The sequence below is a fragment of the Rhinolophus ferrumequinum genome, chromosome X, assembly GCF_004115265.2.
Source record: "Rhinolophus ferrumequinum isolate MPI-CBG mRhiFer1 chromosome X, mRhiFer1_v1.p, whole genome shotgun sequence".
Lineage (NCBI taxonomy): Eukaryota > Metazoa > Chordata > Mammalia > Chiroptera > Rhinolophidae > Rhinolophus > Rhinolophus ferrumequinum.
In genome coordinates this window covers 75,805,431-75,822,834 of record NC_046284.1, presented here as the reverse complement: position 1 = coordinate 75,822,834, position 17,404 = coordinate 75,805,431, and the positions used below count along the sequence as shown (strand labels likewise).

The 17,404-nt window shown below is 37.1% G+C and overlaps 1 protein-coding gene across 4 annotated transcripts in view; it reads left to right on the top strand.

The window, feature by feature from the left end:
• The first annotated feature begins 2,241 nt into the window (after positions 1-2,241).
• Positions 2,242-17,404, top strand: part of ATP7A (ATPase copper transporting alpha) — a 115,454-nt gene continuing 100,291 nt past the window's right edge. For all 4 annotated transcript variants that reach the window (XM_033110595.1, XM_033110577.1, XM_033110562.1 and 1 more), the window contains exon 1: positions 2,242-2,428. The gene's annotated coding sequence lies outside the window, so the exon portion shown is untranslated. The remainder of the gene's footprint in view (positions 2,429-17,404) is intronic.

Here is a 17,404-nt window from a genome sequence, read left to right as displayed (position 1 = left end):
ACCAACTGAGCCATCTGGCTGCCCCTGCCAGCATATATGTTGTTCTGTGTGATAAAACCTGGTGGGCATCGTTGAACAAATTTAAAACTTAATTGGGTAGTTAATTTTGCCCTAAAACTACCATGGCCACTACCAGAAATGAAGCAGTAGTTTAAGTCCAAATTATTTATTGCCATCACAATATTCTGACCTTGCAGTTTTCCTAGAGTACTCAAAGTTTTATCTTCTCACAAATGCACTCAACTTATCCTGTAACACATTGCTTAGAGAGTTTTAATAATATCTAGAGTAGAAAGGTTGTCAAATTAGTCTCCCCATCAAAAATCTGTATGTGTGAAGAATTTGGGTGATTTGTGTTATAAGCATTGCGAATCCTTTAAATGTTATTTATTGTAGGGTTATAAAGTATTTTTCTAAATTACGGTGAATGTCATAAATTCCATTCTTAATTTGACTCTAAAACAATTATTTTAGCGGTTGTATTCTGTTCTTTTAAATTCATTAAACTTATCTAGAACTAGGTACCATGGTAGTTGTAGAGGCATTGATGTTGAGTTCTCCCCCATGACTATTAATTTTATTGGAGATATTAATATCACTTTAAAGCATTTTGGGGGCACCTATAACTAACTGTTCATTCCCAGAAAACCTGATGACTTCTTGAAGACATTCCCTTCTATTTGAAAGCTCATTTGAAATAATATGCAGAGTAATATGTGCACATTGAGAACTCGTGCAACATACTGTCCTGGAAAGTAAGGAGTCCTGAAGCTAATTTTGTATTTATGTGGATGGGTGTGTGGGGGGGGAAGGAATAATTCCTTCTGAAATACTTAATTGTAGACCTACAGTTTAGATCTGTGGGCAATTTTAAGTGTTGCTTGTCGAGGCTTAATAGGAATTTGACAACAGATAGGATGGAAATTATTTTATTTAACACATATATGCTTATTGTGTGGCAGACACTTTTCTAAGCCTTTTTACAAATATTAATATTTGTATTTGTGTACTATTTTGAGTTCCACAACATTAGACTTGATACTCTTTTTATGGAAACTGGGTTCAAATGGTTCCACTTAAAAATATAAAGAATCCTGTGATTTTCTCCTACATCTTTTTTTTTTTTTTTTAGGTGTGTTTTCCCAGGACCCATCAGCTCCAAGTCAAGTAGTTGTTTCAGTCTAGTTGTGGAGGGTGCAGCTCACAGTGGCTCATGTGGGGATCGAACCGGCAACCCTGTTGTTAAGAGCTCTCTCTAACCTCGCTCTAACCAACTAGGCTAATCAGCTGCCCTTTCTCCTACATCTTATAGATGTTTAATGAAAGGGAATATGAAAAGACCATGTGTTTATTAGAAATTGGTGAGACGAAGCCTCTCCCTCTGTTAATGTTCATAATTTTAAAAATCCTAGGATTTTGCTGCTTTTTAAAAAGTCAAATTGGGAAAAAGGAATAAAATAATACATTTTTCTCAAATGATTTATGTAGCACTTATTTGTTACATTGTGTCGCTGAATTTTATGCATCTCATTTCTATCTGAAACTCATAGTGGTAGATTCGCTAATATTTTTTGCATCCTTGGGATCCTCTAGGTTTTTACATGATGGACAAATGAAAGAATAAATGTGGAAATGATTCAGAGCTTGGAATGGTGATATGAAGGTAGTGTGAGGTGAGATCCCTGCCCTAACTCCAACACACTCACATAAAGATTATGAATTTAAAAGCATTAATTAAATACATGTATCATTCATGAATTAAAATTTTTTTGAGATCATTTTTCAATGGAGGGATGAAGGCAAGCTCGCAGTTCTGGCATTTACATCTGGAGTTAAAAGCTATAGTCTAACAGAAGTACATTAATTTCACGTTGGGAAAGACTGAACTATGGCGAAGATGATTTACAAGGAGCTCTATGGTACTTCTTGGCTGGAGATTAGGAAACTACAGATGACACAGGTTTGGGTGGGGTTTTTATTTTGTTTTGGTTTTGGTGAGCTGGGGGAAGGCGGCTCTGCAGCACCCAGAAGACTTCCTCTCAAGACTGCGTGTCAGCCAGGGGACACCAGAGGGTGGGAGAAGCTTGACTGCAGTTCTCGCGTTCTCATTCACGTGACTCGTGCCTCTCTCCGCCTCGCCAGCCCTACTTCCGGCCTGGCATCACCCGGAAGTGGGGGGAGTGAGGAAGGGAGGGGTAAAGGCGGCCCGCCGGGCCGCGGGGGGCGGGGTGAAGGAAGAGAAGCAGCGGAGGGAGGAGTTGCCGCCGCCGCCTCCGCCACCGCCACCATCACCACCACCCGCGCAGCTACAGCCACTGCCACTTCTATGACCTCTTTCGGTTTGTAAGATTGGAGCCCCCGCGGGTGGATTTGTCGCTGCCACGGGCCGCGTAGCTCCGAAGGTTTAACCGTAGGATAGAAAAACCAGGTAAGTCCTGTATAGGCTTCCCGTCGTCCCCTTCTACTGGAGGGGTGTTCTGTACTGTCAGTCTATACTACCGAGTGTGGCGAGAAGGTCATTCTAATCTGGGGCAGTCTCCAAACTCACTTCTTCACAACTCCAGTATTTACAACACTCATGTTTTACCTCCCCTTACAGGGGTTAGAGATGGGGAGATTAGGTCCGGACCTGTGTCACTTTCTTGTACCCTCCTGGGGAAGTGTCTTGATCATCCATGGCCTGTGTTATTGCCTAATTAATTGAAGGTACAGGTCTGTGCCCGGTATTGGAAGTCACGTAGACTGATCACCATTATTAATGAAATAATGCAACAAATTATTTTGCTGCTTCTCTCGGTCTGGGAGCATAAGCTAAACCGAGAGAATGCTCTTGTTTCTATTTCGTTTTGGTCATTCTGCCCCTTTCCTAGTAAAGTTACTCGCCATCCTTGTTGCACCCTGTGGCATCTTTATCTTTGTCACTTTTTGTTGTAGACGGTGAGGGTAAGTACTGACAACTCTTACCGTGTCACAGGTCAATATTTTTCAACGTCTCATCTTTGTTTTAATTACAGCCTCTTCATTTACAGTACTATGGTTTTGTATTGAGACTTAATGTGTGCAGAACATTGAATAGGGGATACTGAGGTGTGGGAAGTGGTAGAGGGCACCCACAAGGAATAGGCTAGAGTCCTTGGCATCAAAAGAGTGTGCATTCCAGTTAGTTGAGTTCAGTTATGAATACAGTGGGTTCTAGCAGCCCCACTGATCAAATAACTACGCTGCTTATCTCATCCTTTTTAAAGGATATTTTGAACTGAGATACTATTTTTTTTATCGTTCAAACTTTCTTGTGTCTACAGTCATGAGATGAGAGGGTTTTCTTGTAGAGGAGGGTCTCAATGTATTAGGAAAGACTGATGCACCCTTTTAATCTCACTAATATTGTGTATTAGAAACAGAAAGTGTTATGACTTGCAGGCAAGGGAGCATATGAACTGGGCCTTGAAAAATGGATAGGATTTGGCTTTGTAGATAGGGCAGTCCAGGTAGAAGAAATAATGTGAGCAAAGGCCTGGGGACTAAAAAGATGCAGGACATCCAACAACACATTGTACGTCACATTCTAACACCACATCTTCCAAGATTTTACTGGTTAAAAGAAAAAAATATATAGAGAATACAAAACTGATAAGCTTACAACAATATCCAACTACCTTCCAGCCAATAAAAAAACTTATATAGAGAAAAAGTCACGAAATGACAAAAACTGCTACTAATGTACGATATTGAATTCTAATATAAGCTCCTATCTAAAAGAGAAAAATGTAAAGCTTGCTGTATATACTTTAATTCTGATTGAGTGTTGTGTCAAAATATAATTTGGAATCATTTTTTAAATTGCTGGGAATGAAGAACAACATTGTCTAAAGCCAGAAGTTTTTCCAGGTTTTCCCCAAGGAATTTTTGCATTTCCTTTTCTCCTCCAAATTGATTTTTCTGCTGGTCTGCTTAACCTGGTAGAAACTATTGTTTTCCCATCATAGTCTTAGAAAGCTCTTGATTTGTGGCCTCTAGGTAGTGTTAGATTCAACACTAATCCCTCCAGAAGATAGGTTAACATCTCTGGTCTCTAATGCCGAAGCTTGTTTTTCTTTGAAAAATGCATACACAAGCAGTAAAATTTGTTTGAAAACGAGAGAGACAGAGAAGGACGCAAAAATAACCCCCAACTACCACACTACAACCTTTGTTTCTGTGAGGGTTCTGAGGCAATACATTCCTTTTTTATAAATCCTTGTTATAACTGATTTTATGTGTATGTATTTAAAAATACTTGGCAATCTTTAATCAAGAGTTTTGACATCTCAATGGGTGAAAATAATCTTCATTTGATGGTTGGTAAAATAAATTGTGAGGAGGGAGTAGTCTGAGGTGATACAGGCAGTGGCATAGATGAGAATAATATCTGGGAGTTTTGTCTCAAAATTTCCTCTATTCGTCTTTGTTAAAGGGCAGTACAGCATTTAAATGTTTCACAGTTTTGTTTTTAAACAGTGATTTTCTTAGGACATAAATCGAGATGGGGGCAGGGAGCGGGGAGGCAGACAGGAGAGACAGGCAACAGTCAGACCTGTTCAGTTCAATTTACCATCCCAGCAATCATGTTTTTTCACTTACAAATCTGTCTTCAGGTTGATTTAATGTGATATAACTTGCTTACTTGCTGAGCTAGTATGGCAGGAAAAGTTATCACAAAACTTTTAGAATGTGTTTTGTTAAAGTGAAAGGGTAGGATATTTCTGGTTTCATAAATGTTTCTAGTTTCTCCAGCACTGTTAGAAAATTTAAGTGATTTACTCATCTTTGTGGGCTCAAATGTGTGCTATATTGGTAGATTACATCAGTTTTCACAGATACTTCTTTTCCTGAAGGAAACGACTATAAAATATCCCCATATTGAACCAATTAGTTTCACTTTGTCCCATGTTTTCTGTCCACATTTATAATTATACAGCTCAAGTATTTAATTTTTTAACCTGTTTTTACTTTATAATTCTGTAGTGTAGAAGTCCATCTTTCCAGACCTATAATCAGAAGTGCATGTTAACAATTTACTAATTGAAATACGTGGGTTATTTCACATCTTAGGGAAATTGTTTTAACCTGGCCATTTACCTTAGTTGATTTGTGAAAATTAAAGTTTTGTTTTATGCTGTTCTAACTGATGCTGATCCGGGTTGTGCATTTGATGTCCCAACCAAAGTAGATAGGGAGGCAATAATACTGGAATTACTTCCCTCCCCGACTCCCACCTGAGAGTTTGCAGAGCACTGTATACTTTTTGGAATTATGAAGAAAATGGTTTCTGCTTCGTGAGTGTTCACCTGAAGCACACTACCTGCCACTCAGGATAAGAGAATATTAAGAGTGCTTCTGTTAAGACCTGAAAAACTGTCAACAGAGGTATAAGAATAGAGAGAAAGAATTCCACAGTGGAGGGCCCTCTAAAAAAATTCTCAGGACTATTCAGGATAAATTTGTATCTGACCCCTACTGTTGTGAGGATACTTAAGAGTTGATCCTTGAGCTAACAGAAAAGCTTATAGAGACCTCAGTTGTTAAATAGTTCCAAGTATAATCTCCTTTGTTGACTTACAATGGTAGGAAAAAAGAAGTTTTCTAATTTTTTTGGTGATGATAAAATTATTTGCTATAAGAATTTAATTGAATTATTAAATTAATTATTATTAACTTAATAGTATTGCATTAATAATATAAAGTATCAAACATTGGTTACTAATATATTAATTATATTATTAAACCACTAATATTAATATTAAATTATTTGTATGCAACTAGTTTCATTTTGTCCAATAAATGCTTTCTTTTATTTTACTGTACCATTTTCACTGTTAATTCTAAATATCACTTTTTAGTTCAGATTTATAGCCACAATATCTTGGTATTAATTTCTAATCATAACTGTAAGTGCATTTTTTTTATTAGCAATCAGATTGGTGTTATATGTCTTCAGGTATTGTCCATCTAAAGCGGTGTTTTATCTTGCATATCTTTTTCTAGCTAGGTGATAATAGGATTAATTTTAGTCATGTAAACCTTTGTAATCTTCAGATAGGTTTAAAGCCTTAAATTCATTGTATGATGTTGGATAAAGGAATAATTTATTTACTACAGTATATTATTTGACCTTAAGTGTCAGGGTATGATTAGGATTGCCTAAGAGTTTGTCTACTGTATTCTTGCAGAAATAACCCACAAATTCCTGTTTCTTAACTTTAGGGCAAGTGGTAAGTCATGGGATCCTGAATCTTTTACTATTTTTTTTTTGTTTTCGTTGTTGTATAGAAGTGAAAGAGATCAGAACCGTTTCTCTGTCTGGCATGAAAAAATAAATCTGGTACTTTGTCTATTATTTGCAATTGGATAAGAGTTGACATATTCTTTCATAGGACCAAATTTTATTCCTAGACCTGGCAAGTGGCTAAACTGAGATTTAAAGAAAGTCAGTCTGGCTTCAGAACCTATGTTCTTACCTAACAAAAAGTAACTATATTTGAAGAACATAGACATTTGAACAAAATTAGATCTATTGGAATTAAGTTCCTTGTTTGTCCTAAAGTGAGAAATGCTCATTTCTCTGCTTTGAAAGTACGAATGAGCAAATTGATTTGATGATTAAAAATTAAAGTTTTGGTAGCTCAAAATTTCCTTGGTAGTTTCAAACTAAATTCAAAAGTAAGAACACATTGTTTTGTTTTTAGTTAATTACATTATTGTAAATACATGTTAAAAGACCTAATGTTTAAAATGGTGTTAATCTTATTTGTATTCTCAGAGTCTCCTGGGAAGAGAAAGGAAAGGGTTCATGTGTGTTTTATCATTTTTACAGTAAGCACATCTTTGAACTTGGCAGACTTTGATATTTAGAATCATATGTTTAGAATTTAAATTGTACAAAAAGAATATGCAGTAAAAGTTGATAAGCATAAATTGGAACATTGCTGGTTACATTTTCTGTACTAATGGATATTATTCTCTTGATAACTTTAAGGCATCTTAATTAACTTCACCATTGTATTGTGATGTGCTGTTTTGGGTAGGCAGTACTATAATATAGGATTAAGAGTGGGGTCTGTGGCACCAGACTGCCTGGGTTGTAATCCTACCCAGCTCCTTTGTTCACTACTTGCATGACTCTAGGCAGATTTCTTACCTTTTGTGCCTCAGTTCCTTCCTGTTTCTAAAATGGTATCAATAGCAGTACCTACCTCATAGGATTGTCAGTGAGTTAATACATGTGAAGCCCTAAGAGCAGTGCCTGGCAGGTAGTAAACACACAAAGTGTAGTTACTATTATTCTTTTAATCCTTATTGTGAACGTAGTTTTAACACCGTATAATAAAAATTTTAATTATAGTTTTGCTGTACTATAGATTTAGTAGACTACAGGAGCAATATACTAATCAATCAGTACCTGCAAGCAATATTTAATTTTTACATTACACCACAGAAAATGGAAAACTAAGACTGGGAGGGTACATTAGCCTATAGTACACCTACAGTATGCTGACATGGCATCTCAAAACTCATTATGACAGCTAGCAACTCATATCACCCTGATGTACTCATTCTACTTCTCTGCCAATCTGCTTGTATAATTAGTAAGCCACAGATTCTGGGCCATTGAGATTTTCTAGATTATTTCACTAATTGCCAAATGCTGAACCATACTTGTACTGAATGATTTCTGAAATATAAAATGTAGGCAATGGAAAAGGCTTTATTCATGTCTAACCTATTCTGTAAAATAGTTGCATTCTTACAAAGTTATGTGAATTGAATTTTTATAATAAATTACATCAGCTCTCCAATTAATAAATGTTTATTGCGTGCTTGTTGTATATCTAGTGTTTACGTAGGCCCTGTGTGATATGCAAAGAAGCATAAGACATATGCTCCAATGTCTAGCCAGAGAAAGATGTCTAATACCAAACAACTACAGAGAAATTAGGTACTAAACTATGATGTATATTCTAAGGGTATTCAAAATTAAAAGAGAAAGTGAGTACGAGTATTTGACATGTTTCATGGAGGAGTGGGACGTGGGTTAATTTACTCATGCAACAGTTATTTGAGAGTAGCTACCATGTGCAAGGCTCTTTGGATATCATTGTGAACACAACAGATACGGTCCTGCTTTTTTGGAGTTTACAGATAAGAGTGATGTGATAGGATTTAAATATATGGAAGAAAACATTCTAGGTGAGGGGACCAGTGTAAATAAAGTCATACAAAGAAATGGCAAGCATGGACTGCATGGCAGTGAGGGCACTTGCCTGATTGTAGTAGAGATTTTTTTGTTGGGGAGGAGTATTGAAAGTAATAGTTGTGGGCCATCTTTGGAGTGCTTTGAACAGCTATTTAAGTCTATGAGAAGTGGGGTGGAACAGTCTTGTGGGACTGAGCCCTTAACCCATGAGATGTGACCTGGAGAGGTAGATAGTGCCAGAATTAAGTTGTAGGACACTCAGCTGGTGTCACAGAGAATTGCTTGGTGGGGGAAAACCCCCATGCATCTGGTGTCAGAAGGGTTGTAGGTGTGGTAGTAGTATGAGAGTAAAGGGGAAGTATGGGAGGGACAATAGGGTTTTTCCAATACTGTCATCTTTTGAATGCTTTGAACAGCTATTAGGTTGATACAAAAGAAATTGTACTTTAAAAGGTTAAAAATACTTGCAAAACTGCAATTACTTTTGCACCAGCCTAATATTTAATCTGTGTGGAATTCCTTTGGATACCCTTTTTTGGAGAGGGTTACGAGCGTGGACTTTGGAGTCATACTGCCTCAATTTCATTCCATCTCCACTTTAATTTGTTTCCTGAGTTTAGAATTTTGTATTAAGTTTTCTTAGTGACACAACTCTGTAGGCAATAAAATGACATTTATACAGAGCAGCTGGGGTCAGTAACCCTAGTAGCACCAAGTAACATTGGAGGGCAATGTACACATGAAGTGCTAGTGGGAAGTCCAAGGAGAGAAGTCAGGCGAAGTAGGAGGTGTTAGGCAAGGAAAGAAATACATTCTGTAATGGTTGGTAGAATGCCATCAGAAATGTCTTCAAGCAAAACAATACATTTGCCCTTGTTTCCAGTTGTGTTTCTGTAAGAATAATGTTGTTCTTTTGTCCAAAGATGAGGAAGACAAACTTAACTGCAGTTATTTGACTTGGCCATTTGAGGACTACCAGTGGTCGTCAGTTTAGGTTCTGTTCTGTGTTTGAAGCATCTGGTCAGTTTTAGATTATCTTCTATATTTGAAGCATCTGGCTAGACCATTTGTGTCCTAGTTTTATGTAGTACCTAAACACAGCTTGGTCAGAAGCTTATGTAGTACCGTGTTTCCCTGAAAATAAGACCTAGCCAGACCGTCAGCTCTAATGCATCTTTTGGAGCAAAAAATTATAGTAAAATAAGACCGAGTCTTACATAATATAAGACCGGGTATAATATAATATAATTTAATATAAAATATAATACCAGGTAAAATATATAATATAATATAAGACCAGGTCTTATATTAATTTTTGCTCCAAAAGACGCATTAGAGCTGATGCTTCTGGCTAGGTCTTATTTTTAGGGAAACATTGTAAGTTTTGTTTGTAATCTGTGTTAGTAGTCTCTCAATTTGGCTTAAGGCATGAGTGGATTGCCAAATGAATGCCTGTTATGACCTGCCTTATTCTCTCTTGTTACATTTGGATTTAATAGAAGCACATGTTCTAAGAAGGTTTAACAGTATTATTCCCAGCACTTTCTAGATTTTTTTTCCCACCAGACAAGTTAAAATGATCACACAAAACCATTTTTGTCTCCTCCCAATCCTTTATTGTGGTGATCTCCAATCTTCTATGGAGGAGCTTCTTTTAATCTGAGTCTTGAGATTAGGGCAGATACAGACATTTCAGTCCCTGAGTAGTTGCTGGCGGTGCTGTTCTCTCCTTTGCCCTGGAATGTTAGTGGGGACTCTTGGCAGAAAGGGGGTGTAGCAGAGAGGGGAAGACATCATTGGGAACCAGCTTCAAGCTCCATGAGGTGAGATTTCTAGATCTACCAGTACATCCTGATTTGCAGGTTGGAGACTCCCACTTTATTTCATCCAGGGCTGTTGTCTTTCACAACTCCAGGGGGCAATAGTCACATTATTAGTCTGTAAAAATTATGACATGGAGTTATGCAGTATGGCAGCCTGAAATCTACCCAAACCACTTCTGTTTTTAGCTCCAATTTTCCCCTCAATACCTACATGTACCAGCATGGTAGTCCCAAATTCATCACTTGGATTTCACTTCCCACCTTAAGGCTCTCCTGTAATCTAACAGAAGAAATTTAGATCTTTGAGGATTTTAAAGAGTTGCATCTATTTTCTTTAAGTGTACTTGCCGGTAAAATGATGATAACTGCTCTAACTCATAGACTGTGGTGAGTATCAAGTGAAATAATGTATGGAAAAGCATTTTGTAAATTATAAAGTGCTATGTAAATATAAGATAATATTCTTTCTTGATGTGTTGTAGTAGAAAGAGAACTGAATTTCAATCAGGAGTCTGGTGTTTAAGTTCCAATTCTGCTGTTAACAAACTGTGATTTTGGACAAACTACTTTGTGTTTTTGAGCCTTTGTTTCTTTATCTATAAAAGGAAACTAATAATGCCACTCCTCTCTACCCAGAAACCTGAGTTATTTTTTTCTCACCTCACATTCAATTAATCACCAAATCTGTTTAGTTTTTGATATTTCTCAGACGTCCCCCCTCCTTATATGCACACATACATAAGATAACCTCCTAAACTTACACACACACACACACACACACACACACACACACAGACACACACACAAACATGTATACCCCTACCTCAAGATTTTAACTTTAGTTATCTCTCAGTGGTGGACTGATTTGTTGTTTATTTTTGTATTTGCTTATCAGTATATTTTTCTCCAGTTGACATTTTTTCTTACATTTTAAAGGAAAAAAAAAGACACAATTAAAGCATCTCTTTTGTGACTTCTTTGCTGAATTTCCTTCATCCTTTAGGTCACTGTAGCATACCATGCATCCCTGAGCTCCTTGAAGGCAGAGCCTTTGTCGTATTCATTCACCTTTGTATCCCCAGCAGGGCCTAACACAGAACTTAAAAGATACTAGGCACTTAAGAATATTAGTAAGGTGAAAAGGAGATGGAATGATGTGCCAAGTACTTTACATATATTATCTGATATATTCCTCTCAGCAGTCCCATGAGTAAGAGTTATTTGTATTTTTCAGATGAGGAAACTGAGCATCGAAGAAATCAAACAATTTGCTGAAAGTCACACAGCTAATAAGTGGCAGAATTTAGATTCAAGTCTAAGTTTGCCTGATGCCAAAAATGTTCTCTTTAATGTTACCGAATTAATGAATTGCCTAATGAATATACCTGTTGTCTCCAATGAAATAATTTATGAAAGACTTTTGTAAACAGAAATGTGCTCTATGAATGTAAGGATGTGTTATTGTTATTTCTTTCCTGCTATGTTCCCACCCACACCCTTGATTCTGACTAGGCAAACCTGCTTTCCTGCTCCCATGTACAATATTTCCACTTTTATTCAACTGGCAATTTAGTTTTTCATATGTCTTTTTATGTTGCCCAGGTTCTACCCACTCTTTAGGAACTTCGCTCATAATTATGATAATGAAGCTTTTCAGACTAAGCTAGCCATTTCCATCAAATTCACTATTGTGTGTGCATGTTGAGGAGACTGATTTGCAATTATGTGGCCAGATATAATTTGTTTCATGCAAAAGTATGGCATTATCTTTGAACATAGATACACTTTTTCTAATTTGATCTGGTTATCTATTTCTGTGCTATGTCCTACTTTAATTTCCTACATTTATAGTCATACCTTTTTCAAAAAGAGGTGCTGTCAGAATTAGTTTTTAGCTAGAAGATGTAAGTTCAGTCTTATTTGTGTGTGTGTGTGTGTGTGTGTGTGTGTGTTCGTATGTTCGTGTGCATGAACCCTTCATCAAAAATAGAGGGGAAAAAGGCAGATAATGCAAGAGAAGAGGCACTTAATTTAGTTCAGAGAATATACTATATTTAGTATATTCTCTGAAAATATACTATATTTAGTGTATTCTCTGAAATAAATTATTTAAAATAATTTATTTTAGAATATACTAAACCAAAATTAAGAATTTAGTTATAGCTTGACTCCCCACAGGTTTTCAGAATTATTAATAGAAAGGCAAACACCCTTTAAAACAAACTAACTGAAGGGAAGCATCCACTTTTTGAAAACTGCATGTGTAAAAGGGAGGAAAAATAGATCCCTTGTAGGTAAAGCATATTTTTTTATTCTACCAGAACCAACTTTCAAAGATTTCAGGCTATTTTAGAGTCTTCGTTTTGTGAGATGACAAAGTTCATCTTACTGCTTTCTAAGATGATTTTTAAGATTACATGGCTATAGAACTGAATGAATTCTGGGGAAAAAAACAAAAAACAACAAACAGCCCCTTCCTGCAAATTATAATGATTTTGCATTTTGAATTCCAAATATAGTAAATATTGATGGCTCTTTGTCTTGATTTTTGTTCAACAAATGTGCACTGATTTAAATACATATTTTTTCCCCAGCAATTCAGTGGGTTTGATATAACCATTAGTATTCGGGCTTCTGCTTGTTTGTGATAACAAAGCACTTGAAACTTGCCAGTTTAAAAATGATGTAGGCCTTCTCTGAATTCATTCTCATTTACGTGTGTAAAAATACCAGGCTAAACAGTTGTCCTTCACAATTTTGAATTGCTAGTTCCTTTTTTAAAAATTGAGCTCCCACACCTTTCCAGTATGCAATTATTCATCCTTATCTGTTCTGATAGTGATTCAACTTTGAACAGGACAGAACGTTAATCAGATTTTCACCTTTATTAACCAGTCTATAAAACAGGACATCAAAGGAACTGAGGGGTTGGGTATAGGTGGGAGTGTAGATTTGGACTATATTTATGGAAAGTGCTTCATGCTGAAAATTGCTCTTTGGACCTTGGTTCAATAAAAAGAGAAAATTTATGAGCAATACAGGTGTTGGGAAAAGTCAAAGTATTCTGAAAAAACAGATAGGTATATTAAGTTAACTTTTAGGTTTCAGTCATACCACATGAATATTTCAACTTTAAAAATTAAGACAAAATAGTTTGTCTACCAATATGTTAACTACTTTTTTTAAGTACTGGCAAGATTGGTTGTATTCTTACCTGATAGGGGAGAAACCTTTGCATAATCAGGAAGATGGGTCACCAAAGCATACTATGTATGCTGAGTATTATCCAACACAAGTCAAATGCTAGAGTGTATCGGGTTGGTGGTATAAATCTACCTGGTACCTTTTGGTTTGGCTGATTAAAAACAGTGTCACTGAAGCCATAGTTACAGGCTTTATCTCTGTGGGAGGCACTTGTCCTTTGGAGTCATTAGCTACTATACTTGTAACTCTGCTGCACGATTTTCAGAATTCAATTTGTTAATTAAGAAAGAGGCTAGTCCAGAAAAGATAGCTCAGCGAACCTTCATCAATACCCATACCTTTGTCTTCATGATTGGGAGGGTGTGTAATACCCAGGCTTTCAAACACATACATATTTTCATTATGTCACTCATCAGTGGAGGCTGCACTTAGAAACTTATTCCTTTGGACGTCTGGAATATTCTGCTCAGAAAGTGTCTCTGTGGTTTCAACTCTAGATTCCTTTTGCCTTTATCTCCAGACTCTTTAGTCCCAAAACTTTATGGTCTCAGAGAACCATGGAAAAGCCTTGGCTCACTCTAAACATTTGTGGAAAGGAATGGGGCTTTTTTTTTTTTTTATCTCCATAAATTGATCTCCACAAATGTCTCCAGAGTTACAGATCTATAGTTTTGCAATTGAAACTAAACAACTTTTGGGTTCAATAGGCTCTTCTATTTTGAGTAGAGAAGTTTTAGGTGAGCCCCTGGGAATCCCATGAAATTGAGCCTTCAATGTGGCCCATGGTCTTTTATGATCTACAGTAACTTTTTTGAGCATCTTTAAAGAATGAGATATTTTGCAGATAACTAAAGTTTACCCTATCAGTTTTAGTCTTTCAGAGATCTTAAAGGTAACCTGGACCAATCTCTTACCTAATGCATGCACCCTCCGAAAGTATCCTTGAAATACCTTTACTTTTTCTAAAATAAAAATCCTTTTTTTTTCTTATTAGAAAATTAATGGTCAATGTAAAATGGTCAATGTAAAAACAAAAGCCAGGCAATATTTAGATATTTCTCTTCACTGAGCTTTGATTTATCTTTATAATATTTATTACTACTTGATTTTGTGTATTTCTTTGCTTGCTTATTCTCTGTCTCCCTCATGAGAATGTAAGCCCCACGAGGGTAGGGATTGTGTCTGCATTCTTCACTGTTGTATCATCAGCACCTGGAATAGTACCGGAAACATAGCAGGACTTTAATAAATATTTGTAAAACTTATCCTTAATTTCACCATCTGCGGAATAGCCACTGTTAAGGTTATGGTACAAATTCTTCCAAAAGTATTTTTCTCTTGGGTGATATCAGAAACATGGCAGCATTAGGGGAGCTTCATTTCCCCATAAGGAACGGTGCTAAAGTACTATTAATATGTAGTCTAGCTGCATTATTGTCTAAATAAACTTCTGAAGACCAAGTTGTGAACCTAGCCATCATGTATAATGTTTTTTCTATGAGAAAACATGTTTTGTCTTCAAAATAGACTGAGAAACAGCTGTTCAAGGAAACTATTTTTAAATTGAAGATACTCAATAAATATTAGTTGAGGGCCTATCATACGTGTGCAGAGAAATACGCTAGGCACTCAGTGGATATTTTTTTTCTTGATAATGCAGTGTTAAGACCACCCCTAGTTACCACTTGTTTTGGTCAGGGCAGGACAACTAGTTCCAATTGTAACTCTAGAGGAAACATTACTGAAGTATGTCTGTTTATACTAGGCAAGGGACCAGGGGGAGGGGATTCTGTAGAACTTTAGGGGCTATGATAGAAGGAATAGCTGCCCAGAAGAGCTAGAAGAAAAAAATATCTAGGAAATGGTAAGGAAGTGCGAGATTTGGAAAATTTAATGTGCTTGTTTCAGATTAAGGGGAGAAGAGGGTACTGTTTGCATATCTTCTCAGAATGAGTGAGAATGGACATTCAGGTTGAATTGTCTGTTACCAAAGTGCCATGTGTATGAATATTAATATTTGCATATACCTGTACAAAGCTTATCACCAGTGTTCTGTGCTTGAGAACAGTGCCACACTGCTGTTACAGTATGTCTAAAGAATCTCTTGAACTCACCCGCTATTCCAACTTTAATGACTGTTATCTTAGTTCAGGCCCTCATCTTTTGCCTGAACTGTTCTTTCCAGACAACACAAAATAGGGGAAAGATCATACTTTTTGGAGTCTACGAGGTGTCATTTGGAGTCAGACTATACTATTCATTAGCTTCTTGGCATTAGGCAAAGAAGCTCTGATTACGTCTCTGAACTTGAATTTCATCTTCTCAAAAGGAGGATAGTTTCACATGGTTGTTAAGATTAAAGTGTTTTAAAATGCCTGGCATATGATAGGAACTCAATAGCTCTTGATTACTTTTCCCTTTTATTCTCCTCCCCTACACTCCATATTTCCACCCACTACCAGCATCATCCGTTTTTCAAATCTTCATTTGAAAAAAAATGTAAAAGTAGTATATGGGGCTAAACATGGCCACCTGTGTATCTCTTGTTCTTCTCAAACTCTATTGATACAACAGTAAATAAGTTTCAAAAGGCTTAAGCCTGCAAGGACAAAGAGAACAGGAGAGGGACATCAGCAGAGAAGCGGTCTGAACACATCATTGGAAGATAGGAAGCAGAGGAATAGGGGGAACCTTCCTGCAGAGGGGGATATCAATGAGAACGGGGTTCTTTTGTCTTACATTACCCATGAGAGACTCAGAACTTGAAGGTAAGTGGTTTTTCCTTGAAAGGCGAGGAGTCTTGAGACCCAGAGCTGAAAGTAAGGGAAATGTTTTAAAAACTGTCAGAATGGGGTTGGTCCCCTCAGGTCTCTTCCCTTTCCTGCTGCAGTAAGGGCATCCTCCCACCTATCCTCCAACCCCCCACCACCCTGGGGGGCAGGAGACCAGGAGGAGAGTCTCTGGTCTAAGTGAACCTGAAAGGCTTAGAGTTCTCTGATGATGGTCATAGTGGAAGACACTGAAACACAGGGCTGAAAACGGAGATTCAGTGGGAGTCCGCAGACTAAATGGTCAGCCCCTTCCCCTCACCTTGCTCCAAATATCATGGCCTGGTATATGCTCCCCAGGCATGAGATTGGAGAATTCTTCTCTTGAAAAAACAAGTGACCCAGAGAAAAGAATTCTGGATACTAAGATAATCAGGATTCCACAGTGAAAAAGACAGTTAGCTGCTATTTACCCTGTGTTGAAATGCATAGTGGTTAACAGCATGGACTCTTAGAACCAGACTTTTTGCGTTTGAATTCAGACTTAGGTACTTACTGGCTGTGTGTCCTTGGGTAAGTTACTTAACCTGTTTATGCCTCAGCGTTCCCATCTGTAAGATGGGGACTGTAGTATTTATCTCAAGGTTGTTGTAAGGGTTAACTGAGTTAATACATGTAAGGTACTGCTCACAGCAACTTCTCAATAAATGTTAGCTGAGGAAGGAAGGAGGTGGTGTCCTGGGACTTCTGTAGCTGACAAAGACAGCTCTAGGATTTAGATCATGCCCTACAGTGACCAGGAGCCTTTTTCACTTAGGGTGGAAGATGGGGTCTGAACAGAGGCTTTGACCTCAAAAAAGGTTCCTTTCCCCAGTCCCTCTCCCTCTTTCCCAACTCTGTTTTTCTAGGAACATTCTTGAACTGTAGGACAGAGCTGGAGCACTGAGCTCTTATTATTCATTTATTCAATAAATGTTTATTGGGTGCCTGCTCTGTACTAAAATCTGTTCATGCTGCTGGAATGACAGCAGTGAACTGGGTCAATAATAATATTGTGCTAGCATTTATTGAGTGCTTACTGTGTACTAGGTTTTGCTCAGTGCCATATGTATATACATGTATATACATATACATATAGTATATATAGTGCCAAAAAGTGTATACACATTTTAAGAAAGGAAAACTATTAAATTTGTAATAATACATACTGATACAAGATGAATACAAGTCACATTTGACTTCTGCAATTGCAAGAGGTGCTCAAAGTGGTTACCATTAGTGTCCAGACACTTCTGATGACGGCGAGCGACTGCTTGAGCAACGTTGACCAAAGTGTCCACTTGTATACATATTTTTGGCACGTCTGGTATGTATGT